Raw genomic sequence first — 27,292 nt, 5'->3', positions numbered from 1 at the left:
ATGATAACGAAATGAGAACCGATGAGCAAAATAAACAAAAAATTATAATACGATCAAAGAATTTCACAACAATACAAAGGTCAAAATATGTATTAAGCCCAACTATAGATATTCGTCCAAATTACAACCCTAAACGATACAGATAGAAGAGATCTATAGGTATCTTTCCACTTGAACGAGTAGATCGCTCCAAAGAACAAGATGAAAACAAAGTAATTTGAGAAGACCATCATATAGGAGACTTAAGATGAATTTACTGTGAAAAATATCGATCCTGGGTGCTCACTAATAATAACATTGTAAAAGTTTCATCCTTGGAAACAGTCCAGCTCATATCGCCGTGTTTGATGACTTTGGGCGGAACTGGCTCGGCCATAGAGAACAGAGGCAGTGCAAGGTTTGCAAAAGTGTTGCGGTAGTCTTCCACTTTGTGGCCTCCATCAAGAGCCTTGTAAAGCTCCAGACAGACAAGACCTGTGGCCATAGCCGTGGAGGTAGCAATTGCAGGGATGATTCTTCCAGCGATAAATTTGGCTTTGAGCTTATCTACCTCGGGGATGCTGTAGTTCCTGGCCCTCATATTTGCAAGCCCAGCTATTAGATCCATGTGGTAGTTTCTGTCATCATCCTGCAAATTTGCGAGTCGGTATTATTATCATTATTATAGAAAAGCATTTGTTCCAGTTCCATAAGTTTCAAAAGTGAAAAGCATACCCAAAGGATATACACCCTAAATAATCAGAAGAAGAAATACAACAAACCTTTTCAAACTGAATAGGTTTCATTTTGAACCCTTGAGGCAAATTTTTTGTGCAAAGTTCTAACTTCAAGATGAGTTCATTGATAACTGCTGCATCATCAATAGATGCAGTAGAAATAGTAGCCTTGTCATCTGTTACAATTTTCGCATCTTTCTTTGGCTCGAAATCTGGGACTGTCACTTTGTCAACAGCTTCTGCCAAAATCTTTGGTTGCTTAACCCAATCAGGAACTGGAATGCCAAATGTTTCAGCTCGAAGGATAGAAGCGGCCATAATAAACTGCAGGTGTTGGATCACTGCTGAAATGAAGTGGATGAGGGAATCTTTTTGGGCAGACGCAGAAGGAGCCCCATACTGTAGCAGCATCTTCAGGAAACGTATAATCAGCTGCTTCATACGGTTCACAAATAGTCCTCGAATCTGAGCAGAGAAGAAGGATAAGGTCAGAAACAATGCAACTATGCACCATCTTTGATACTACACATATAAAGATCAACATCAAAGGTAGTACCTTAGACGAGCCCAGTGATGCAATCCTGGAATGTCACACACTTTTCTGTTTCAAGGCATTCAAGAATACGTTCCAAATTATCTCTAGCCTGAGCATCACCAGCATTCCTTTGTGCAGCTTTATATTCATCTGGGTTCGACAGATTAGCATTCACTTCAGCAGGAGTTTTCTCAAGTAGACCCTCAAACTCAGACCGAGCCCATGTCAAACAATGGTCAATATTGTGAGGAAATGAGTGCACAGTGCACATTGGAGCTTGTTTCTCAGGTGGATCTCTTGAGGCACCATAGTTTTCAGTTAGATGAGGGATAACCATCTGTGTGTTGCATTTAGCACCTAGTGTTCCAGACTCGAGAAGTGGTTTCTGGAAATATAAACACCTCTGATCAACATAAAGCCTGGCATTTACGTTATCCAATGCGTTAATAACCACTGTTAAATTCTCCCAGAAGGTATCATCAAATACATTTTCTGTCTCAGGACCCACTCTGTTTTGCAAAGATTCAATATTTAAACAAGGATTTATTGATGCTGCAGCAGAAGCCGCAACTGTGGATTTGGCCTGCCCAATGTTCCAATCCCGGAAAAGAAACTGCCTGCTGAGATTACTCTTCTCAATAACATCATCATCAGTGACTGTTAGCTTTCCTTGGCTACCACATGAAACACCCATCAGAGCAATATTTTTTAGGAACTCACAACCTAGTGCACCAGATCCCACGATAAACACTTTAGCTTCCTCCAGTTTCTTTTGGAGCTTGGACCCAAACACTGAAATTTGTGCATCATAACGACTATTCAATGGTCTGAAATCACTAGGGTCCATGGGCTCGGTTGGAAGGGACTCCACAGAATCAAAATAAAAGAACTGTAGAATCAAACGCCAGAAAATTAGAACCAAAGAAAGGGGGGTGTACAAGTTTCAATCAACGGTAAAGAAAAAATCATTGAACTTTGTTTTCAAGTATGTGGTAATAATAAATTAATAGGAGGAAGATAGGGAGGTTAAATGGCTTCAAAAAGATGTTTGATCTACAACTCAATTAAATTGTTAATCTGATAACTCTTTTTCCTCTTCTATGCCAGAACCAAACAAATTTAACCTTCTCATTTAGTACCAAAGACAATTGCTCAAAGCACATACAATTCCAACAATTCATGTTTAAGGGTGAGTGGGGTTAAATTCTAAATCATCCAATACCAACTAAAAATCAATTCACTCAAGGAATAATAAACACTAACCTGAAAGAGGGGATGGAACTTTCCAGAGCATGCTTTCACAACCTCTTGTCCTACAATTCCACCAAACATGGCAGCCATTGGATTTAGAACAGCCCTGGAACCAAAGGCAAAGAATCGCAAAAGTTTTGGGTTGATATCTTCCAACATTCCATCTCCCAAGCTCTCATTAATGTTACCGGAAATAGAAATAAGCTTATTAGCATCTTCTTCTGAGCCAGCAGCAGGAAAGCGTCCCAAATCAGAGACAAACTTATCTAATGCTTGGAATGCCAAATGTAACAGAGGTGGACGGTCAAACTTTGAGAAATCACTCAGTAGATAGTCACTGGGGTCTTTGAGAGCATCTCTTAATGGTTTAAAATTTAATACCTTGGGCTCTTTCACCTGTGTGACAATACCACCTTTTATATATCTACCAAAATTAGTGGTGTCCTCCTCAAGAGTAAATGAATATCGTTTTGCACTCTTAATCTTCCTTGGTTTTCCATTATTTAGTTCTGTCATTCCATCAACTTCAGAGAAGACAACAAGATCCCCATCTTGAAACTCAAGCCTTTCATCATCAACACATGTTACAAGTGCCAGATTGTCATTGCTAATGGACGCAATTATACCCGTGTGAGGATCCTCTCCATCAACATCAACCACAGTGAACTCAGGTCCAAAATCACAAAATATAGAACCAAAAAGGCCTCTAACTTCAGCCTTGATGAAAGAAATGGGCGGCTGATGAGTATGACAGTAATCGTTGAACTCAATGGCTTTCTCTAAACTGATATCAGTAAACACAACAACCTGAACAAAACAGCGATGAAGATGAGTTACACGGATGAAATATGCAGAGAACATAAAAATCATCAAAATTACAAATGTAATATAGAGCAAGGTTTAAGATGAAATTGCAAACACTTTGTAGGGTAAACACACTCCCAGAATCTCTTTTACACTTTCCCTTATTCTCTTTTACATCCAACCTTTTACCAGCTTAAAAGTACCTGAACTTAGGGGGTGTTTGGATCAAGGAATGTGAGATTCCCATGGGAATGGAATCCACGTTCTCATGTTTGGTTGGTCGGAAATCTCATTCCCGATAATGTTTTATTACCAATAGTAGATTTTTTTGGGTATATTACCGGGAATATCATTACCTTCATTTCCTTAGGTATTGTAGGATTACCAGCATTTTGGAATAAAATGCCCTTAAAAAAAATTCTTTTCAAAAATATCATTTTTCTGTCACTGAATAATAAAAATTCTACGAAGGTTAAATTACAAAATTTATCCTTAAACTATTTTAGATTTACAAAAAAAGTCTACAATTAAATTTTTATATGAAGTTCAGTGGTTAAAATAAAATTTTACCCTTTCATTAAACCTTTTTATATTTTCAATTTTGTAAAAATATATATATATAAATTTTATGAATTTAATTTTTTTAAGAAAATATAAAAATATTTTCCAACTTGTTAAAAAAACAAATATATAATAAAGACAATTTGGTCAAATATACATTCCATCTTTTATTCCTTTAACCAAACACAGTAATCTTACATTCTTGTTAAACCAACCAAACACAAAATACAACATTCCCAGTAATCCTATTTTCTTGTAATCTTACATTCCGTGAACCAAACACACCCTTAGGGTAATTCCAGAACAAGGAACTTAAAATAAGGATAAGGACAACTTAAGAAAAGGATTATCAAATTACATAAATTATAACTACTTTTGCAACAATTTGATAATGTTTTACGTAATTTGTCCTTAACTTATCCTTATTTTAAGTTCTTATTCTATAATCACCCCTGAACTTAGTTTTACTCCTATGTTCCTAACCAAATATGTAAATAGTTGAATTTTGAAATGATTTGATTAAGCTTCAGCATTACTTCTCTAGGTTTCTTATGAAACATAAGAGAGCAATTCCAGATTCAGATAACCTTTAATGCTTCAAATATAACACGGCATGCAATTATAAATTAGGAGAGATCCAACTAGGAGGAAGTACCTGAAAGACAGAAAGTTGTTCCTTCGTTAATTTTGTTGTTAAGGTGGAAATGATCACCGCCTTGTTAAGCTCTTGTAATTTTTGGACAGAGGCAAGAGCCCTATTTTTGCCGACGTCACACTCAGAGAACACGAAGTTGCTGGACAAGTCCCACAACTCCACTGCCCCTTCGTCATGCAATGTCACAGACTTGACACCAGCAAGAATGAGATTTTTTGCTGCACAAGTGGAATAAATAGAAGTATCAGTGAGAATATCAGTCCTGCAAGAAAAATGCATCAAACAAGTCTAGGACATCAGCACCCAATCCGTTTTAAAAATAGGGCGTCAAGCCGTCAATCAATAACCATCATATATGCATCATACATGGTAACTGAAAAAGATTTTTGAACAAGTAAATTCAGAGAAAGACAAGGCCCAGCAAATGAAATCATTATAAACAAGTCAACAAATTTTTAGAAAACCCTAAATATCAATTCATCAAAATCTAATCAACTTTTACATCTCATACGAACAGACATTCTATGCAAATACAACCGGATCTATCTTGATCAAAAGGAAAAGCAATTATGCCTCCTATTTGACACAAACCATTTAACCAAATTAAGAAAAGAGAAAAGATAAAAAAGCATCTAAGCTTCAAAATTTTATACCAATCTCAGCACCAAGACCCTGGATCCCAGAAATAAGAATATTAGATGCGAAAAGCCGCCTCATAGTCTCACGGCCATAGACGGCTAGCTGCCGACTATGGAGATCTTCATCTATTTCAGCATGATTCGCATCACTAAGAGCCATGGTCGATTGTGAAGATTCAACAACCCCACTATTACTCTGATCTCCGTTGCCTCCTATTATTACACTATTAGCACCGTTCTTGGCCATTGATTCATTATCCACGGCAGTGATGGTGCAACTATCAAGGCGGTGCTTCTTGACGGACGATGTGGATGCACCCTTGTGGTTGGTGTTGCTGGAAATTTCGGGATCAGCTTCTATAACCATTACTTCATCAGAAGCAGTTCTCTTTCTAGGAAGCATATAGAGAGGTAAACTGCCGAAAATGCCACAGAAACAGATATAAATTACGGTGAGTGCCACCACAATAGAATATAAAATTAATAACCAGGCATTGTCCATGAGAGGAACAAAGTTTTGGTAGAAATGTCCGTTAAAGACCGGAACCGAAACTATAAAGCCCACAACAAAATCTAACTTGAGCATCGAATTGATTCTAAGGCAAAAAATAAGCAAAGAAATATCATCATTAAGAAAATCATCCACGGAAGCATAAAATCTTAAGACTTTATCTAAGGAAGCTAAGTTCAATATATTGACATAAAAAACTTTAGAGTTTAAGAGCTTGGTTAATCATAAAACATTTACCAAAGAGCTTCAAGCCCCCTTCTTCAAAAGCTGGAAGACCAAATGGCTGCATCAAACCGTTTAGAAATGTTAGATTCAGGGAATCAAGGATTAATAAGCAAACAAAATTGGAATTTGGTGTTTGGAAATAAAAAGAAGAAGAAGCTTTAGATTCCATACCTCAGTTGGAAAATGGAACAAAGACTTCTGAACTCTGAAGAGTGATTTGAGGTTTGCAACTTTGGAGGAACGGCGGGATGTTGGCTCTGGAACTGAAATTAGATTAGGTTTTATGTTTTCTTTCATTCAAATTTTGGAGTATTTTTCTTTACCATTTTACTTTGGGGCTTGGGCTCACTAATTATAGTTTGGAATTGGGAACTTTGGTTTGGGTTGGGTAATTATAATCTATAGGATAGTTTGGATTGGATTTATTTATATTTGGAATAAAATATATAATTTATATATTAAAAATATAATATAACATATTCGGGTCTGTGTACCACCACTATGTCCACTTGAAGAAGATCTCAAGGCCCCGTTTGGTTCACATCATATTTCATTCGTGGGGAATGTTTTTTTTCGGGTAACGATACCCATGTTTGGATGAGCTTCATTCCCAAGTGCAGGTAAAGAATGAATACCAACAATGGTATTTCTTTCCTCTTTTCCTGAGAATATCAATCCCCGTCTCTCTTAAGTATTTGCTTATTCCCGATTCCGTTATCTAAAATACCCCCGTTGGTTCTGGCTGAAAGAAAATCTTCTGCTACTTCGATTTGGCGTTCAATTTGCTTTTGGCGTATTAGTCTCCCATCTCCCTTTTAGGCATTTACTTATGGCGTTGATATTTTCAACATTTTTATTTGATTCTTGGCGTTGATATTTCAATTTGTTTCATTGTTCAATTTTTATGGGTTTGTGTTTTCACTCATGGTTTTTGTATTTTCTTTACTACTACACTGATCTGCCCATTATTTTTCTAATTTTTATGGGTTCGTGGGACTAATTGAGATGCAACTATTTTTCAATGCACCCATATTGGAGCTCACTTGAGTTGCAACAGTTAAACCCTTTAAAAACTAAAAGGAGTTATCCATCTTTCATTGAAAAACCAGGTATGTTTTCATAGATGTGAACATTTTCTTCTTCGTTTATGAAACTGATGCATTGTTTATTGAACTGGAACTTCTCTGTGTTTGGTTTGATTTCTTTTGGTTGTTAAGTCTTGTATTCGCCATTTTGAAATATGTGCACAGGCTTTGAATGATTGTGATTAATTCGTCTTTGGTTAATATTTTTTCTTCATGTACCCTTTTGTTTCGGACATACCACAACGCCCAGATGCATACTAGAATTTATGCATGCTTATTGTTTGGATAATTCTCTAATACCCAGCTTAACCATTCTTTAAAATTCTAATGTGTGCTTTGTTATGGCTAACGATACTGTAGTTTTTCCCAAATGTTGCTTCCTGGTGTACAATCCCTGATAATGTGAATTCCTGTCGCACTTTGGTTTGGACATGACTGACATCTGATACTATTCATGATTCGTCTGTAATGGAGCATATGATTTGTGGGGGGTGAAATCTTGACAGAATTTTCAGATTTGAATTTTTATTTTTCTGTGGCATTCACTTACCCACAGTCTTTTGTAGAGCATATTTTCTGAATCTGTGATTTCCCCTCCTTAACGCTAGGAAAGCTTGTTTCTTCCTTCTTCCTACCAAACTAGGGAGCCCAAGATATTGTTAGAGATTGGAAATACTTGATACTTCCAGTATTTTCCTCACATCTCCTCTGTTCGCATCAATCACGTTTGTGCTAAAAACTAATCCGAATTTATCCAAGTTTATAGCCTAGCCTGAGCTTTTCCCATATATGAGAATTAAATTCTTTATCTTCCCTGTTGTACTTGTTGTGGCTTCCCCAAATATTAAACAATCATCCACAAACATTAGGTGAGTGATTTGAGGGGCATACCCGTTCAATTTTACACCATGAAATGTGTTAGTGCTCACTGTTTTTCAGAATAAGGTTAAGAGGCCTTCGCTGCAAATGAGAAAGAGATATAGACTTAATGGATTGCCTTGCCGCAATCCTATTTGGGGGTAGGAAGGATCTTCTGCCTCACCATTCATCGCCACTGAATATGAGAATGTAGTTACGCATATTTTGATTTTCCTGATCCACTCTTCATCAAACCCCAATCTATCCATCATGTGCCAAAGAAAATCCCATTCTTTCTTTCTTTCCCTCTTTCTTCTTTCGTGTAAATGAGTGTAACAGTTCGTAGGTTGTGATGATGTTATCTGATATCAGTCTCCCTGGCACAAACGCACTTTGACCCTCGTCTATGCATATATGTAAATAGTCTTGCATTAGATGAACCAACATTTTTGAAATGATCTTGTACACCACGTTGCATAAGCTAATCGGTCTGAACTGGGTTAGTATACTTGGTGTCTTAACTTTCAGAATTAGCACAATATGAGTTCGGTTTATGGCCTCCATATTATGATCGTCATTGAGCAATCCTATGTACTAGTCACTTACTTTGGCTCCCACATTGTGCCAGAAGTGTTTATAGAAAATGGCCCCTAGTCCGTCTTCACCTGCTGCTCGTATTGGACTCAATGCTTTCACTGCCCTTGTAACCTTTTCCTGTGTGAATAGTTTCAACATAATTTCATTTATTTCTTCTGTTATACAAGGTGTCACTGCTGCCGTTATTTCCTCATCAATTCCTTCCAATTTCGTCTTGAATAAATATATAAAATATTCATGTGCAAGTCTTTGTATATCCTCTGTCTCATCGTATCGTTCTCCCCTCTTATTGTTTAGTCCATTTTCTTTTAACCCTTTATCCTTTCTAAACTTTTTTGATCCACGTCTCCAAGTCTGCTCTCATACGATTCAGTTTTACTGCAGTCGTACCTGATTGAGAAGTCTAGTAGCCATGTCGCTTCAAATCTAAACTGTCACTGACGATTTTCATTCAAGTCTCCCTTTGCGTCCATCAGCAGAGGACAGTGGTCTAAGAAAGAGTGAGGAAGATGTGTTAACACATAAACCGGAAAAAGTTCTTTCCACACTTCGTTTGCTATTCCTCTATCTAGTCGTTCTCTGATATTGTTGTCCACTCTTCGACATCTTTCCCACGTGAACTAGGGTCCCGTTTTTCCCACGTCATCGAGGTCGCAATCTTGTAAAACTTGTCAAAATTCTTGCATCTGTCTCTCACTGTAAGTAACCCTCCTTGTTTTTCTATTGAAAGTAATATTTCATTCCTTTTATTTTCCTCTGGGCCCCGTAAAACCCAGTACACCGCTATCTCTTTCCTTTAGTATCATCTTTTATGATTACATCTATGTGAGATCTTGAGAAAGATCTTAGTATTACTTGAACTGAACTTCTCCAAGCGAAACACAATCCTCCACTACTAAGCTCTGTCCGAGAATGTTGTTAGTGTGAGATTTTAAACTTGTAGCTTGCTCTTTTTTTTGGGGACATGACATATGTTTAGACTTCTGAATTGCTTCCAAGATTTGCTCTTAGATTTTCTATAATTTTCAAAGCTTATGTTAAACTCTTGATTTCTGTTTTTAATTACTCCAAAACTGTTAAATTAGAGTTTATTTATTTTAAAATGTTCTTGTTCAATATTATTATGTTCTAATATTAAAATGTTTGTTCATAATAACAGTTATGACTCGTTTACCAATGCGAAAGAAGACGCATATCGCCACAATTCTTATTTTACAACTGTAAATGATGGAGATTGTGTGTCATATGCTTATGGTTATTTCAGTTATTCTGAGAAAATATAAAAATCGAACTAAAATAACTTATGCACATGAAAGACTTCATAGAATAATATTAGATCACTTAATTAACATAAAATTGTATTTGAAAGTGATAGACAAAGTGTTGATAATTGTCGAATGGATAGAGAGCATTTCTCAAATTGTGTCACCTATTACAAAGTCAATGTGGGTTAAAAGAGAGTCGATATATGTCTATAGAAGAAATGGTTATTACTTTCCTTCATATTATATCCCATCATATTAAGATTAGACTTTTAAAATGTCAAACAGTAAGATATGGTGAAATAATTAGTAGAGTTCTCCATACAGTGTTAGTTTCAGTCTTGAACCTGCATCCGATCCTTTTTAGAAAACCAGAACCGATACAAGATAATTCAACAGACGATAGATGAAAATGGTTTAAGGTATTGTATCATAATTCTGAACTTTCTTTTAAGTTAATTAGTAATGCTTAATACATAAATGGATAGTAATAATGTAATTTAACTTTATTTGATGAATATAGGGATGTTTGGGTGCTCTAGATGGAACGTATATTAAGGTCAATGTAGTTGTAATCGATAAACCTAGATACAGAACAAAAAAAAAATGAAATTACGATAAATGTACTTGGTGTTTGCATACCAAACATGCAGTTCATTTATGTTTTACCTGGGTTGGAAGGTTCTGCAGCTGATGATAGAATACTCAGAGATGTCGTTAGTAGAAAAAATGGTTTAAATATTCCACAAGGTAAATTATTATGTCATTAATATATATATATATATATATATATATATATATAAGAATGTAAAATTCTTACAAGTTTTGTAGATTAATTCACTTTTTAAATTAAAATAATATAGGGTGTTACTACTTATGTTATGTGGATACACGAATGGAGAGGGGTTTCTTGCACCATATAGAGGTCAAAGATACCACTTGAATGATTGGAGAGAAAGACATCAACCTACCACCCCTCAAGAATATTTCAACATGAAACATTCTCAAGCTAGGAATTGCATTGAGAGATGCTTTGGTATATTGAAAGCGAGATGGGCAATTTTAAGGGAAAATCATTTTATCCAGTGAAAACACAATGTAGACTCATTTCCGCTTGTTGTCTTCTCCATAATTTCATAAGATCTGAGATGCTAATCGATCCTATTGAATCTGACTATACTGAAGATAGTAGGCATGTTGAAGAGATTAATGAGGTAGAAATGATCAGACATTGTGAGCCAAGCAGTGCTTGGACTGAGTGGAGAGACAAATTAGCAAAGATATGTTTACTAGTTGGTTGGCGTCACGTACTTTAGGATAGATGTTATTTTATGTTATGTATGGACTTTCACCTTCTATTTTATCTAATGTTAGTGGTCATTGTTTTCATGTATTTGACATCTTTATATTTTATGGCATAAACTTTATTAAATTTTATGTATTTCTCTTCTATAAAATTTGAATTTTATTTGTTATGGACATTCATTACTTATGTCATTCACTACATATGATTTCTATTATGTTATTATTTTAAATTTCATTTATGATTAGTATTGTTAATGATGACATGTTTTATGTTATGTTATACATTTTTTATATACATTTTCTTAGATTGTTTCGAAGAGCAATATGTCAACATCAAATATGAAATCTCAAAGGGGGAAAATGAACATCTAAAAAGGTTAAGTCTTTAGCAACTAAAAGGACATGGACTAAAGTGGAGGATGCTGCACTTGTTGAATGCTTACACATTTTGGCTGAAGACCTACATTGGAAAGCTGATAATTGAACATTTAGATCAAGTTATTTATCTAATCTTGAAAAGATGTTAGAAATCAAGCTTTCGACATCACAAATTAGGTCCCATCCACATAGTGAATCTAGAGTGAAGCTACTCAAAAGACAATACAATGGTTTATCTGAAATGTTGAATATTGGAAGTGGATTTGGTTGGAATGAAAAAGAAAAATGTTTAACTGCACCAAAGGATGTGTTTGATGATTGGGTTAGAGTAAGTATTTTAATTGAATTTATCTTCTTTCTGTTCTCTTTGTTATCTACTTAGGTTAGTAAGATTTATTAAATATGCGATTTTATTATATTGTAGAGTCATCCAACTGCTGCTGGATTGAGAAACAAGTCATTTTCATTCTTTAATGAATGTTCATATATTTGGAAAAGAAAGAGCTACAGGAACAACAGTTGATGCAGTGAACATATTGATATTGAAGACAATGCAATTATAGATGCATTACTTGAAGAAGAGGGAGTAAGAGATTCTGAATCAAGAGAGGATGTTGGTGCTTCAACTTGCCAAACATCTAATGATACTGCCTCTACGCCTACAATGAAAAAAGTAGCTAGCAAGAAAAGGTTTCGAAGTGATGATGGGTTAACCGATCTTGTACAGGAGATTAGTAAGTTCAGTGCTGCATACCGAGAAACTGCCAAAGAAATTAAGGATATTACTGCTTTATTGAAAAAGGAGGCAGAAGGAAATGATCGAAGAATGTCGATTTTCACTGAAATCATGAAAATTGAAGGCCTGTCCACTGATGAAATGCTTACTGTAGGAGAGTATATTAGCAAAGATACGCACAAGGTAGATTTCTTCTTTTCTTTGCCAAAAGAATTCAAGCAAGATTATGTGATTAAGCAATTAGTTGAATGCCGTCAATTTAGACCATCATTTTGATTGTCGTCCTTCTACAATTATGTCGATCTCTTTTTTATTATGACTTTAGAATATGGTCCCAACTATTTTGTGTAGCTTAGCCAAGTATATGTCAATCTTTTGACTTGAATAATTTTGTGTATATAATATAGCCAACATACATGATTAAGTTTAGAATGTCATGGCTATTATCTTTTTTAAGTCTAAACATTATACAAACTTTTGTAAGTTTAGAATGGGATTGGATTGAGATGCCTCTAAACTCTTTGATTCACTTAAAGTTCATGTGTTTTGTTTTCGAAGCAAAAATGGTTCTTCAATCAAATTTCGCATTATGTCCATTAGCATCACTAGTGGTGTCACTAAAATGGAATATAATGTTTGATAACTGTATTAGCAAGAGTCCTTTCAAGAAATCTTCTGCAATGCTCCATGGGACTCAAGCATGATTAAGGCAGAAATGAATTAGTTAGGATTTTCTGCAATTTCAAGCATATGTAAAATGGAAGTACATTTACAGTTATATCAAAGACCACTATCATACATGACATACAAAAACATATAAGTAGCCTTTTGATGTTTTTTCCTTTCACTTAACATTCACTTCATTGAAAAAGACTTATCGAGCCAAAGTAACATTTCATGAAGTTTGCAAACACAACACAGGATTCCAAAACCAAAACCAGCAGATTTACTAAATCTGAGTTGCAATGGAAACTACAAAAATTAAGATTCAACTCAAAAGCGATATAATAGAGATGAATGGAAATTGAGTTGAAATGAAATAAGCCTTTACATATACATACAAAAGCGAGTTGCAGCTATTAAGATTCAACTCAAACTAAATTCGAGTTTTAACTTTTTATGTATATTTGGTATTGTAAAGTACAAAAGTGGGGTAGATACTGCAAAAATCAGCAGATGTGTAAGCAGCTAAACAACTTTTTAACCAGAGAAGCAACATGGAAATTAGAAAAGAATGAACGGGAATGAATCGAGTCATTATGTCTTGGCTCAATTTAAACGTACTGTCAAGGCTGAGTTAAAGTGTTTTCCCAAGAAACTGAGGGAATATCTGACACATATTTTCAGCATTCATGTTTGATTCCACCATAAAACAGTTTTGATAGTTACTGACTTACTTACAGGATTGATTTATTTACAGAACAAAAAACTTGGCAACAACAACAGTTGCCACCTTATGAGCAAGTCTTACCATTTCACCTGAAAATTTATAGTAATCCATGGTCTTGTTAGTGAAAACTGCAAGTCAGGGGGAAATTGTTGATGCCATGGTTAAGCATAATCGGCGGCCATTAAGTAGCCTTTTGATGTTTTTTTTCTTTCACTTAACATTCACTTTGTAACACCCCAACCCATACCAGACCCGAATACGAGTCAGAGGTGTCATATTGACTTTTCAAACTTTGACTCTTAAAGAAAAATAGGGAAATTTAAAACTTTCATTAAAACGAAATACGTTATTTTACATAAAATAGACCACTTAAAACAAAATTGATCAGAGTATTCGTAATTAACCACTTATTACATGCCAACACTCTATACACAACAAAATACCTACTTTGTCAATTACTTCTGATCTGATCTTTTAGTAGTGTTGCCACTTCTATTACTGCTCTTCTTGTTTCTTGGTACCTACGTGTAAATCACTTACACGCTAAGTCATAGACTTAGTGAGGCAATAAATGAACATGTAACAATAGATTCATGAATATGCATTCTTACCATTTGATCATGACATTTCAATATGCATGTCTATATTTCATATGTAATCATGTCATGCATATATGAAACTTACCTTCTTGTGTCACTTTCACTTTAACTTATCTTTCAGTTGCCCATGTATATTATTGAGAATAGAGGTACGTGAGTATATTGAGGTTGTGCACTAATGCTGTCACCCCAGCTCATATAAATTCCCTCATGGGGTACCGAACATTTGTTCATTATTCGTCCCGAATGACTATTATGTCCCGAAGGACCACTATATACGTCCTGTAGGACTACTATATACGTCTTGTAGGACTACTATATACGTCCTGTAGGACTACTGGATACGTCCCGAAGGACTACTATACCCTCGACTCTTGGCATGCCAATTACACCTATAACTCTCATATCATATAACATGGGCTTTAATATGAATACATTTCTCATTTCATATCTCTTTCATCACTTTTCATGTAACGCATAGAATCATTTCCATTATTCCACATACCTGGATTGTTTCTCTGGTAATGACATTCATTCCCTCAATAGCATATTAAAGCATAATAAATTATACATGAAATCACCATAACAATAATATATGTATGCATGTACATGAGTATAAAATCATGAATTCAACTATCAGAGATAGACTTATCACAAGTCTTATCTCTATACACTTTAACTATAAAATGCACTTACCTTAGCCTTGTTTGCTTTGATTCGATCATAATCCTTTGATTATTCCGGAACTTGTTTAGACTCAATATCTATATAAATATAACATTTCAAAATAACTATCAGAAGCCTAAACCTTAAACTTGATGTTAATAACTTAAGCCAGATTAAAGAACCAAATTCTAATTTTCATTTAGGGGGAATCGATACCCCCCAAGGGAATCGATACCCCATGGACATTCTGGAATTTTTCGTTCAAGAGGGGGTATCGATACCCCTTCATAGGGTATCGTTCCCTCTGCCCATAAATTGTATTTTAAGCCTGAAAATCATCATTTTTTCTATTTTAAACCCCTATCATATCATTAAATCAAACTACCATTACTTAAACCAACTTGTATTCATTAAAATCATCTTTAACCTCAAAATCCTATCATTCATATAATTCAAGAATCATACTCAAATTTCAATATGTTCTAAATACAATTCTAAGACTTCATATTCCTTAATTATCATGATGACAAGTCAAATTTAACTTCAAATTCAACTTATCAACTCTTTTCCATAATTTCATATAAAAACCCATTTTCCTTAATCTCTTATAACTTCTTCATCTTTTGATTATAAGACAACTTAAGCTTTCCTTAAGCTTAGTTATCATCTAATGATCAAAACCTAACCTTTAATTCAACAAATAACCAACAAATCAGAAAACCCTTACCTTTTCTATGACTATCTCGTATGAAGGAAGAAGAAGAAGAATTTCTGGATATTTCTTCTTTCTTCTTATCCTTTTACCTACGTATATTTCCCCAACATATCACATTTTAAATCATTTAATGGTTAAATGACCATTTTGCCCTTTAATTCTTTAATAATTACTAACAATCCTTCCAGATAAATCATTGAATTATCCAATTATTCTACTTTAATCACCAAATTCTAAAGTTTTACAATTTAATCATTAATCATATTTTGGGATGTTACAAATCTCTCTCCCTTAAGAAAATTCGTCCTCGAATTTTCATTGTCCAAAGAGATGGGGGTATTGAATTTTCATGTCCTCTTCATGTTCCCACGTCGCTTCTTCTACATTGTGATTTCTCCACAACACTTTGACTAATGGAATAGTCTTGTTCCTTAATTATTTAAATTCATGAGCTAAAATTTGGATCGGTTCTTCCTCATACGTCAAATTTGATTGCACTTATATTTCTTCTGGTAACACAATATGGGAGGGATTAGATCGATACTTACGAAGCATTGAAACATGAAAGACATTGTGAATTTTCTCCATTTCAAGTGGCAAAGTTAACTGATATGCTACTGGTCTCACTCTCTTAACGATCTCATAGGGTCCAATAAACCGAGGACCAAGCTTTCCTTTACATCCAAACCTCAATACTTTCTTCCACGGAGACACTTTCAAAAACACTTTATCTCCGACTTGAAACTCAATTTCTTTCCTTTTTAAATCAGCATACGATTTCTGTCTATTCGCTGCAGCTTTCAGATTATTCTGAATTACTTGAACTTTTTCTTCCGTATCCTGAATCAATTCAGGACCTATAACTTCTCGATCCTTAAGTTTATACTAGTTCAAGGGCGTACGACATCTTCTCCCGTAAAGAGCTTCATAGGGAGCCATTTTGATGCTTGACTGATAACTATTGTTGTATGCAAATTCAGCAAGTGGTAAATACTTTTCCCACGATCCTTTGAATTCGATGACACAAGCTCTTAGCATATCCTCTAGAATTTGTATAGTTCTTTCATATTGTCCATCGGTCTGAGGATGAAATGATGTACTGAAGTTCAACCGAGTTCCCAATGCTCCATGTAATGACTTCTAAAACCGCGATGTGAATCTAGGATCCCGATCAGAAACTATGGAAATAGGTACACCATGTAAACGTATAATCTCTCTGATATACATCAACATACTTATCCATGGAGAAATCAATTTGCGCCGGAATAAAATAGGCTGACTTAGTCAATCTATCTACAATCACCCAAATTGAATACCTTTTGTTCGGAGTTAAAGACAATCCCGACAAGAAATCCATTGTTATATTCTCCCATTTCCACTGAGGAATTGAAATTGGTTGTAACAGTCCCGATGGAACCTGATGTTCAGCTTTGACTTGGTGACAAGTCAAACACTTAGATACAAATTCCGTAATACTTCTTTTCATTCTAGGCCACCAATATCGACTCCTGAGATCCATATACATTTTGTTTCCTCCTGGGTGCATCGTTAATGGACTATAGTGAGCTTCCATTAACAAATCATTCTTTAATTCATTATCATCTGAATCACTAGTCTCCCTTGATAATATAAATTCCCATCAGTTTTCCTCTCATAATCTGTACACTCTCCATTCTTTATTTGCTGCAACTTCTTTGAACACTTTTCATCTTTAGCTTGTAATTCTTTAATTCGATCTAACCAGGATGCCTTGATAGTCAATTCTGCACAAATTGCACCATCTCCGCTTAATGATAGTTTAGCATCTAAAGTTCGTAAGGCTGCGAACGTCTTTCGATTAAGGCATCCGCTACCACATTTGCTTTTCCGGGATGGAAATCAATCACAACATCATAATCCTTAAGAAATTCCACCCATCTTCTCTGTCTTAAATTAAACTCTTTCTGAGTCATCAAATACTTTGAACTCTTGTGATCCGTATACAAGTAACACTTTTCACCATACAAGTAGTGACGCCAGATCTTAAGAGCGAACACTACTGCAGCCATCTCCAGATCGTGTGTTGGATAATTCTTTTCATGTGATTTTAATTGTTTGAAGCATAGGCCACCACCTTGCCTTCTTGCATTAACACACACCCAAGCCATTATGAGGCGCATCACTATACACTATAAAATCATGCCAGACTCGGGTTGGACTAACACTGGAGTTTCTGTCAAAATCTTCTTTAACTTTTCAAAACTCTCTTGGCAATCGTAGGTCCAAGAAAATTTTACTTCCTTCCTCAACAATTTAGTTAGAGGTAAAGCTATTATCGAAAAGTTTTTAACGAACCTTCGATAATAACCAGCTAACCCCAGAAAACTTTGAACTTCTGACACATTCTTTGGAACTTCTCACTCCATAATAGCTTTAATATTTTGAGGATCCACTTGAATTCCTTATGCAGAAATTACATGTCCAAGGAATGCCACTTCATTTAACCAAAATTCACATTTAGAGAATTTAACATAAAACCTCTTATCTCACAAAATCTGTAAAACGATCTTTAAGTATGAACTATGCTCTTTTTCTGACTTCGAATACACTAAAATATCATCAATAAACACTACCACGAACTGATCCAAATAGGGTTAGAATATTCTGTTCATAAGATCCATGAAAGCAGCTGGTGCATTCGTAACTCTAAACGGCATCACGATAAACTCATAGTGATCATATCTTGTTCTAAATGCCGTCTTTGGAATGTGTTTCTCTTGAATCTTTAATTGATGATAACTGAACGTAAATCAATTTTTGAGAATACTGAAGCTCCCTTTAATTGATCAAATAAATCGTTGATTCGGGGAAGTGGATACTTGTTCTTGATGGTCACTTTATTGAGCTGTCTGTAGTCGATAAAAAGATGCATTGATCCATCTTTCTTCTTAACAAATAAAACTGGAGCTCCCCAAGGTGATACACTTGGTATAATAAACCTTTGTCCAGAAACTCCTGTAATTAAATCTTTAATTCTTGCAACTCTTTTGGAGTCATTCTGTATGGTGTCATTGCAATAGGTTTTGTTCCCGACATTATCTCAATCTGGAATTCTACCTCTCTGTCCGGAGGTAAACCTGGCAACTCTGCAGGAAATACATCAGAGAACTCTCTCGCTATAGGAATTTCTTCAATCCCTTTGTCTTTGGCTCTTACATCCAACACATTAGCAATGAACCTTTGACATCCTTGTAACAGTAACTTCTTTGCAGTCATCACTGAGATCACATTCGCTAATGAATTCCATATTTCACTAAATACAATGACTTCTACTCCTTTGGAACTTCTCAACGTTACTCTTTTCAGTCTACAATCGACATTCGCGTAATAACGATATAACCAATCCATTCCCAATATCACTTCGAATTCGTCAAAAGGTAATTCCATCAGATTAGCAGGGAATTCAATTCCCTGAATTCGTATAGAACACCCTCGACTCACCATATTTACTCGAGCACTATGCCCTAATGGATTCGTCACTATTACTTCATTGCTAATAGTTTCCAAAAGAATGTTCAATTCTCTCACTAACGTACTAGTAATGTATGAATATGTAGACCCCGGATCAATCAATACCATAACATATTTATCAAACAACAGAAAGGTACCTCTTATAATCTCCGGGTCATCCCGATCCTCATTGGTCTTGAGATTATACACTCGAGTAGTGGAACGTATCTCTTATTGAGCAGATGAATCTAACTGGCTTCTTCCTCTGCCTCTATCTCTTCCCCTTTGGCCTGCAGAAATAGACATCTCTGGCTGTGCAGATTCACTGGCTACCCTGGTACAATCCCGAACAAAATGCCCGGTCTCCCACATCTAAAACAAGCTCCAGAAATCATTCTGCATATCCCAGGATGATTCTTTCCACGATGTGGGCATTGTCTGTCTTGACTTTGATTAAATCTTCAGCTCCAAATCTCACTGATTGAGTTTATCGACTTCTCATCGGATTTGATCCTCTAGCGGATGATACCACTGATTCTGATCTAACTTGGGATCGAGAACCAGCATCTCTGCCCCTTTTTGATGGTGCAGAACTCGAAGAAGCACCCGTTCTTTTTACTGTATGTGCTCTTGAATTTTCAAACCTCTCATTTTGAGCTCTTTCCAAAGCTTTGGCATGGTTGACTATCTCTTGAAATGATGATAAATTTAATACAATTAGCATTTCCTTCAACCAAGGACGTAACCCCTCTATGAACCACTCACAAGCATCCCTCTCAGTAGGAACAAGCTCGGCAGTAAAGCGGCTCAACTTATTAAATTCATACTAGTACTCATATACAGTGTGATTCCATTACTTCAGATTCATGAACTCTTGCTTCATCTGACGAACAAATTGATCTCCGATGTATTTATACTTAAATTCTTCTAAAAACAATGACCAATTTACTTGATCGCTAGACATCCTCAATGTAACATTTGTCCTCTCAACAAGGAAATTACTTTATCCAGCTTCTCAGCATCAGAACAATGAAGTCCCGCAAGCATGACCTTCACGTCATTAAGCCAAAGGTCTGTAGTAACAGGACCTTCATCGGCTTCCCCTCTAAACTCTGGAGATCCTAAACCATTCAACTCTTTCGCAACATTCATTTTCGGAGTTGAAGTAGTAGGAGGTTAGAAACGCGTCAATACTGCGTCTAACGTTCTAAAGAATACATCTTGATCATTCACAGGCACTCCAGAGAGTGTCTGTTCTTCACTCTGCCTGGCCAGGGCAGGTGAATTACTGCTTTCAGCGGGTCTATCATCTCCCGCTTCATTTCTAGAACTACCTTGTTCGGACATCTATAAAAATACAACCATATAGTTCTATTAGCAAAACAACATACTTACTATTCCATCAGATCAGAAGTTTTCACTATTTTGTTGGCATGTATACATTATAAGATACTCTAGACTCCGGTTTATGCTGAGAATCGACTAAACCTTAGCTCTGATGCCATTAAATGTAACACCCCAACCCGTACCCGACCCGAATACGAGTCAGATGTGTCACATTGACTTTTCAAACTTTGACTCTTAAAGAAAAATAGGGAAATTTAAAACTTTCATTAAAAAGAAATACGTTAATTTACATAAAAGAGAGCACTTAAAACAAAATCGATCAGAGTATTCGTAATTAACCACTTATTACATGCCAACACTCTATACACAACAAAATACCTACTTTGTCAATTATTTCTGATCTGATCTTTTAATAGTGTTGATGTTGTTGCCACTTCTATTACTGCTCTTCTTGTTTCTTGGTACCTACGTGTAAATCACTTGCACGCTAATTCATAGACTTAGTGAGGCAATAAATGAGCATGTAACAATAGATTCATGAATATGCATTCTTACCATTTGATCATGACATTTCAATATGCATGTCTATATTTCATATGTAATCATGTCATGCATATATGAAACATACCTTCTTGTGTCACTTTCACTTTAACTTATCTTTCAGTTGCCCATGTATATTATTGAGAACAGAGGTACGTGAGTATATTGAGGTTGTGAACTAATGTTGTCACCCCAGCTCATATAAATTCCCTCATGGGGCACCGAACATTTGTTCAGTATTCGTCCTGAATGACTATTATGTCCCGAATGACCACTATATACGTCTTGTAAGACTACTGGATACGTCCCGAATAACTATTATACCCTCGACTCTTGGCATGTCAATTACACCTATAACTCTCATATCATATAACATGGGCTTTAATATGAATACATTTCTCATTTCATATCTCTTTCATCACTTTTCATGTAACACATATAATCATTTCCATTATTCCACATACCTGGATTGTTTCTCTGGTAATGACATTCATTCCCTCAATAGCATATTAAAGCATAATAAATTATGCATGAAATCACCATAACAATAATATATGTATGCATGTACATGAGTATAAAATCATGAATTCAACTATCAGAGATAGACTTATCACAAGTCTTATCTCTATACACTTTAACTATAAAATGCACTCACCTTAGCCTTGTTTGCTTTGATTCGATCCTAATCCTTTGATTATTCCGGAACTTGTTTAGACTCAATATCTACATAAATATAACATTCCAAAACAACTATCAGAAGCCTAAACCTTAAACTTGATGTTAATAACTTAAGCCAGATTAAAGAACCAAATTCTAATTTTCATTTAGGGGGAATCGATACCCCATGGACATTCTGGAATTTTTCGTTCAAGAAGGGGTATCGATACCCCTTCATAGGGTATTGGTTCCATCTACCAGAAATTGTATTTTAAACCCCGAAAATCATCAATTATTCACTAATTCTTCTATTTTAAACCCCTATCATATCATTAAATCAAACTACCATTACTTAAACCAACTTATATTCATTAAAATCATCTTTAACCTCAAAATCCTATCATTCATATGATTTTTGTATAATTCAAGAATCATACTCAAATTTCAATATGTTCTAAATACAATTCTAACACTTCATATTCCTTAATTATCATGATCACAAGTCAAATTTAACTTCAAATTCAACTTATCAACTCTTTTCCATAATTTCATATAAAATCCCATTTTCTTTAATCTCTTATAACTTCTTCATCTTTTGATTATAAATAACTTAAGCTTTCCTTAAGCTTAGTTATCATCTAATGATCAAAACCTAACCTTTAATTCAACAAGTAACCAACAAATCAGAAAACCATTACCTTTGCTATGGTTATCTCGTATGAAGGAAGAAGAAGAAGAATTCTCTGGATATTTCTTCTTTCTTCTTATCCTTTTACCTACGTATATTTCCCCAACATATCACATTTTAATTCATTTAATGGTTAAATGACCATTTTGCCATTTGATTCCTTTAATAATTACTAACAATCCTTCCAGATAAATCATTGAATTATCCAATTATTCTACTTTAATCACCAAATTCTGAAGTTTTACAATTTAATCACTAACCCATATTTTGGGATGTTACACACTTCGTTGAAAAAGAGTTATCGAGCCAAAGTAACATTTAATGAAGTTTGCAAACACAACACATGATTCCAAAACCAAAACCATCAGATTTACTTTTCAAACTGTTGCAGCTCGATTTTCCAGGCCGCTGCCAATTGTAATAGAAGTTGGTCAGGTGCTAAACCTTCCCAATTCTCTGGTGGATCCATCGTGGAAGTTGACTCATGTAAAGTGCAACAGAAGCTCTTTCTTCAACTCCATGGGAATGGCCAATGCATCAGGTCCATTTTCTAACACCACTTCGACCAACTGAAAATTTACCGGAGAAATAGAAATTAATAGGGAAGTTACAAAAGAAAATGTCTAAATAGAGCAGCTTGAAGAGAAAGCATAAAAAATGAAAGCTCATACCTGCTGAATCCATGATAGACAGATATCAAATAAATCTTGCTCCATAAGAAATTGCACAATAGCATGCAATGCTTCATTTGCTATCTCATTTGATAGTTGGTCAACCATAGGGCCTGATCTATCCATTAGCTTTATAAGAAAGAGATCATCCCCTATAGAGAGAACTTTGCCATAGGCAGAATCCATATCACCTACTTGAAGGGCATGCATTGCATTGCTCCAAGAAGTTAATACATGATCTTGTTGCGGTCCTACGTTATCATCAATAACAGCTTCAGCAGTCAATTCAGGAACATGACCTGAATGAGATGTTACACCATCCTCCCCAGCTACGCGAATTGCTTCCAAGGTAGCTATTATTTTCTTCCTTATTTGAATTATGTTTTTGTAATATAAATTCATGAAATAAATAATAATGATAAAGTATGCAGAATTAAGTATAAATATAAAAGATAAATAAAAAATTATTGTATATATAAGATATAATAAATATTATATCTTAGATAACAACAATAATTTACATCTTTTTATTATTATGAATATATATGATAAATTATTGTATATAGAAGAATGTAAACTTTGTTGATTGAAAAATACAATAAACCTCCCAGTGAATGCGTCACATATGAACTGAAGCTAGTTTCCACAATGTAAACATTTAGTTAAATGTTGATGTAAAATTTTAATATATTTTTACATAAATTATGTAAAATTTAATATTAATATTAATTAAAATAATACATGATATATTTAAATACTCAAGTAATATATTTTCAACAGATAAATTTTTATATAACTACTTTTTATTTAAATATTTAGAATTTTACTTGTTAAAAATATAGAACAATGACAATTTGGTAAAAATATACATTCCAGTAATCTTTTATTCCTTCAACCAAACACGGTAATCTTACATTCCTGCCAAACCAACCAAACACAGTAATGTAACATTCTCAGTAATCATATTCCCTTGTAATATTTTATTCCCACTGATAATATTACATTCTGTGAACCAAACGCACCCCAAAGTTTTATTGTTTGCCGCTTAAATGATACGTGAGTCGAGTTTAAAATGTCGTAGGATAGTTAATTCTCATCTACTATCCATGTTAAAAGGGAGAATTGAAAAAATAGGAATGTTGGTGGTAGGGTTGTAAATGAGACGAGACATATCGCGAGCTACTCGAGTTTGACTCAATCAAGGCTCGATAAATATTTGGATTGAATGGACTCGACTCGGACTCGAGCTCGACTCGAGTTCTTAACGAGCCGAAACGAGCTATTGATATTCGACTCGAAAAGCTCGTGAGTAGCTCGAAAATATAATATATTAAGATTTTATTTTAAAAAAATACATTATTAATAATATTAACATTTATGTATTGATTTTTTTTAAATACAATAAGATTTTCATGTATTTAAGGTTCAGGTTCGAGTTTGAGGCTTCAATCGAGTTAAGTTTAAGAAATCTTTTCATTTCGAGCCTTTTCGAGCTGCTCACAAGCTTCAGTTCAAGATTTCGAGTTTGAGTCGAGCTTGAAAATTTTAAGCTTGCGAGTTTTCGAGTCGAGTCGAGCTCAATTTCAGAGTTTTCAAGTCGAGTCGAGCTTAGCAATACTCAAGCTCGACTCGGCTCGTTTACACCCCTAGTTGGTGGGGTGAGTTTTGTGGGATCCATCCTACTTTTCACCTAATTAGATGGAGATAGTTATAAGTTTTGCTGGTAGTAGGGTGGGAATTAGTATAAAGTTTAGATTTATCGTGAGAGGTAAGGTAAGTGTGAATATGATTATGTATGTCTTATTATTATCTAATCATATTATTATATTTAGATATTATGTAAGAGTTTTATTTTTTGAAATTGTGCTGAAGTTTTCATAAAAAATAATTTATATTTATTAATTTGTACTTATAAATATATTATATGAAGTGGGTCGTAAACGAGTTTATCGAGATTATATGGGTCTTAAGACCTATATTAGTGGTGGAACGAGGATGATTTTAATATTGTGAGTCGTAAGACGAGAATGATTTTGAATTTTATAGTTGTGAACATGTATGAGGATGAAAATTATTGACGAAGATGAACGCAAGAGGAGCATCTCAACATCTGTCTCACTCAATTGACATCCCGAACAAGAAAACAATTCAGATAAAGAGGTAGTTACTTTCTTTTACCAAAGACTAATCCTAATGGAAAATCGTTTTAAATATTGTCCAAATTTGTTTTCTATGTTTTATATTTTTTATCTATATTTTCTTATATCTTAAATGAACCTTTTAAGTTTAAATGTGCAGTTCCACCTCTACACATTATAACTCCTAAATGATGATATATACCGATTTCATTGATGATTTTCAAACTTTAGTCTTCATTTACAAAGTTAAATAAATAATAATATGATATTAAATTAATTATATTTGTTTAAAGGTTTAAATAATAAATCGATCAATAATAAATTAAATGATAATCAAATAAACCCTTATGTTAAATGATATATCAATTAAGTCCTTATTTGAAAATTTTTGTTCAAATAAGTTTCTGAAATAAAAAGACCTCGACTATAAATAAGTTTACATGACAACTTTCTATTGATCATTTGAACATGCTAACTTGACAACGGATACTTTTTTTCTTTAAAATCACTGAAAAATTATAAAAAATTTAACAAAAAAATCAAAATAAAATTACGATGAAAACGGTAACAATTCTAAAATAAATCCAAAAGGTATTTTAAAAATAATATAAAGAAGCACACACAAAATATTTTTAGTTAAAAATAATTATATAAACTTTAATAATTTTAAAAATTCTAGAAGAAATTCTAAAAAAATAAATGAGGACGGTAAACCTTGTTATAATTTTAATTAGTTGTAATTTTTTTGCATAATTATCATTATCTTATTTATTGGTTGATTGATCTCAATCAGAACAGGAAAGATTTATTATGGGAGCAACATCCACAATTCAACTTGTTTCATTCACAACATCAAGAATAGCACCATGAACATTGTTTAAGTGTCTAGCACCTCATCTTGTTAGAGAATTTGAAGAAAGTTACAAACACAACTCAACTTGCTTCATTCACAATGTCAAAAAATCGAATTATGGGTGTTGCTTAAGTCTCTAGCACCTCATCTTGCTAGAGAATTCAAAGAAGATTACAAAAGGAAAATAAGAAAGAATATCGCTTCCATAATAAGCTTTTGTAATATTTGATTCAAATTAACTAACCAATAAATTATATTTTTTAAAAATACAAATAATTAAAATTATAACAAGGATAATCATACTTTTGATATTTTTTTAGAATTATTATAATTTATATAATTATCTTAAATCATTTATAATTTAAATTAATTTTATAAATTTGATTATAATTTTTTTAAAATATTAATAATAAATTTATTATTATAATACAATTTAAAGAAAATTTACGTTTTAAATTAGATATATGAAATTTAAAGCATTTTCAATAAAATGAATATTAATTTCGCGTTCAAAAAATTAAAAAACAAACTTTCTTGACATCCAATATTTATCCACGATGACACCTATAATAACGATAGTAATTGGCGACAAATAAATTAATTTTTTATCTAAAATTTAAAAAATATTTTATCTAAATTTTAAAACCAATTTAATATTTGATCTAAAATTCAAAGATCAAATTAAAATTTAGCCCTTTTTAATTTTTACCAACATGTTCTATCATCAAACTAATTACATTTAATATAACAATGATTAAAAAAATTATAAATCAACGATATAAATGATTAAAATATTTTTTTAAGCCCAAAAGAAAAACAAGGAGGACAACAGGCACAGACACAGTTTCAGCTTATTTCTTAAATTATTACATCCGTGCGTATCCAACTTGGGCATTCGAGATAAATGTCTAACTTATAAGCCTAACCGATACAAATAAAAGCAATCTATAGGGGTATCTTTCCACTTGATGAATGAGAAGATCGCTCCACAGGACAAGATGGAAACCAAGTAATTACAGAAGATCATCATACAGGAGATTTGAGTTAAGATTAATTTACTGTGAAAAATATCCATCTTGGGTGGTCACTAATAATAACAAGATTGTAAAGCTTCATCCTTGGAAAACAACCCCAAGCAGTAAGGTGTGAGATAATAACCTTAGCTGAAATAGATAGAAAACTGAGGTATGTCGATGTCATTGTCATCATCATCCTCACAAGCCACAATGACATCCAGATGCTTTTTATTTGGAGGCAATTCGGCCTTTGTCACTTCCCGGGCTAGATCTACAATCTTCTTGTCCATTCGCTCCCTGTGCCGTGGGAACATGCTATTATACAGTAAGCAACTTCCATAAGATATGCTGTAGGCATTCAAGCCCTTATCTTTAAGCCATTGGATGAGTTCTCTCAAAGTTGGGT

The 27,292-nt window shown here is 34.1% G+C and overlaps 1 pseudogene; it reads right to left on the bottom strand.

The window, feature by feature from the left end:
• Nucleotides 1-97: 97 nt before the first annotated feature.
• On the bottom strand, nt 98-5,746 carry LOC120186192 (annotated as a pseudogene).
• Nucleotides 5,747-27,292: the final 21,546 nt, after the last annotated feature.

Source organism: Hibiscus syriacus, unplaced genomic scaffold, assembly GCF_006381635.1.
Source record: "Hibiscus syriacus cultivar Baekdansim isolate YM2019G1 unplaced genomic scaffold, ASM638163v2 tig00004004_pilon, whole genome shotgun sequence".
NCBI lineage: Eukaryota > Viridiplantae > Streptophyta > Magnoliopsida > Malvales > Malvaceae > Hibiscus > Hibiscus syriacus.
The sequence above is the reverse complement of the archived record's forward strand: the minus strand, read 5'-3'. Positions and strand labels throughout refer to the sequence as shown.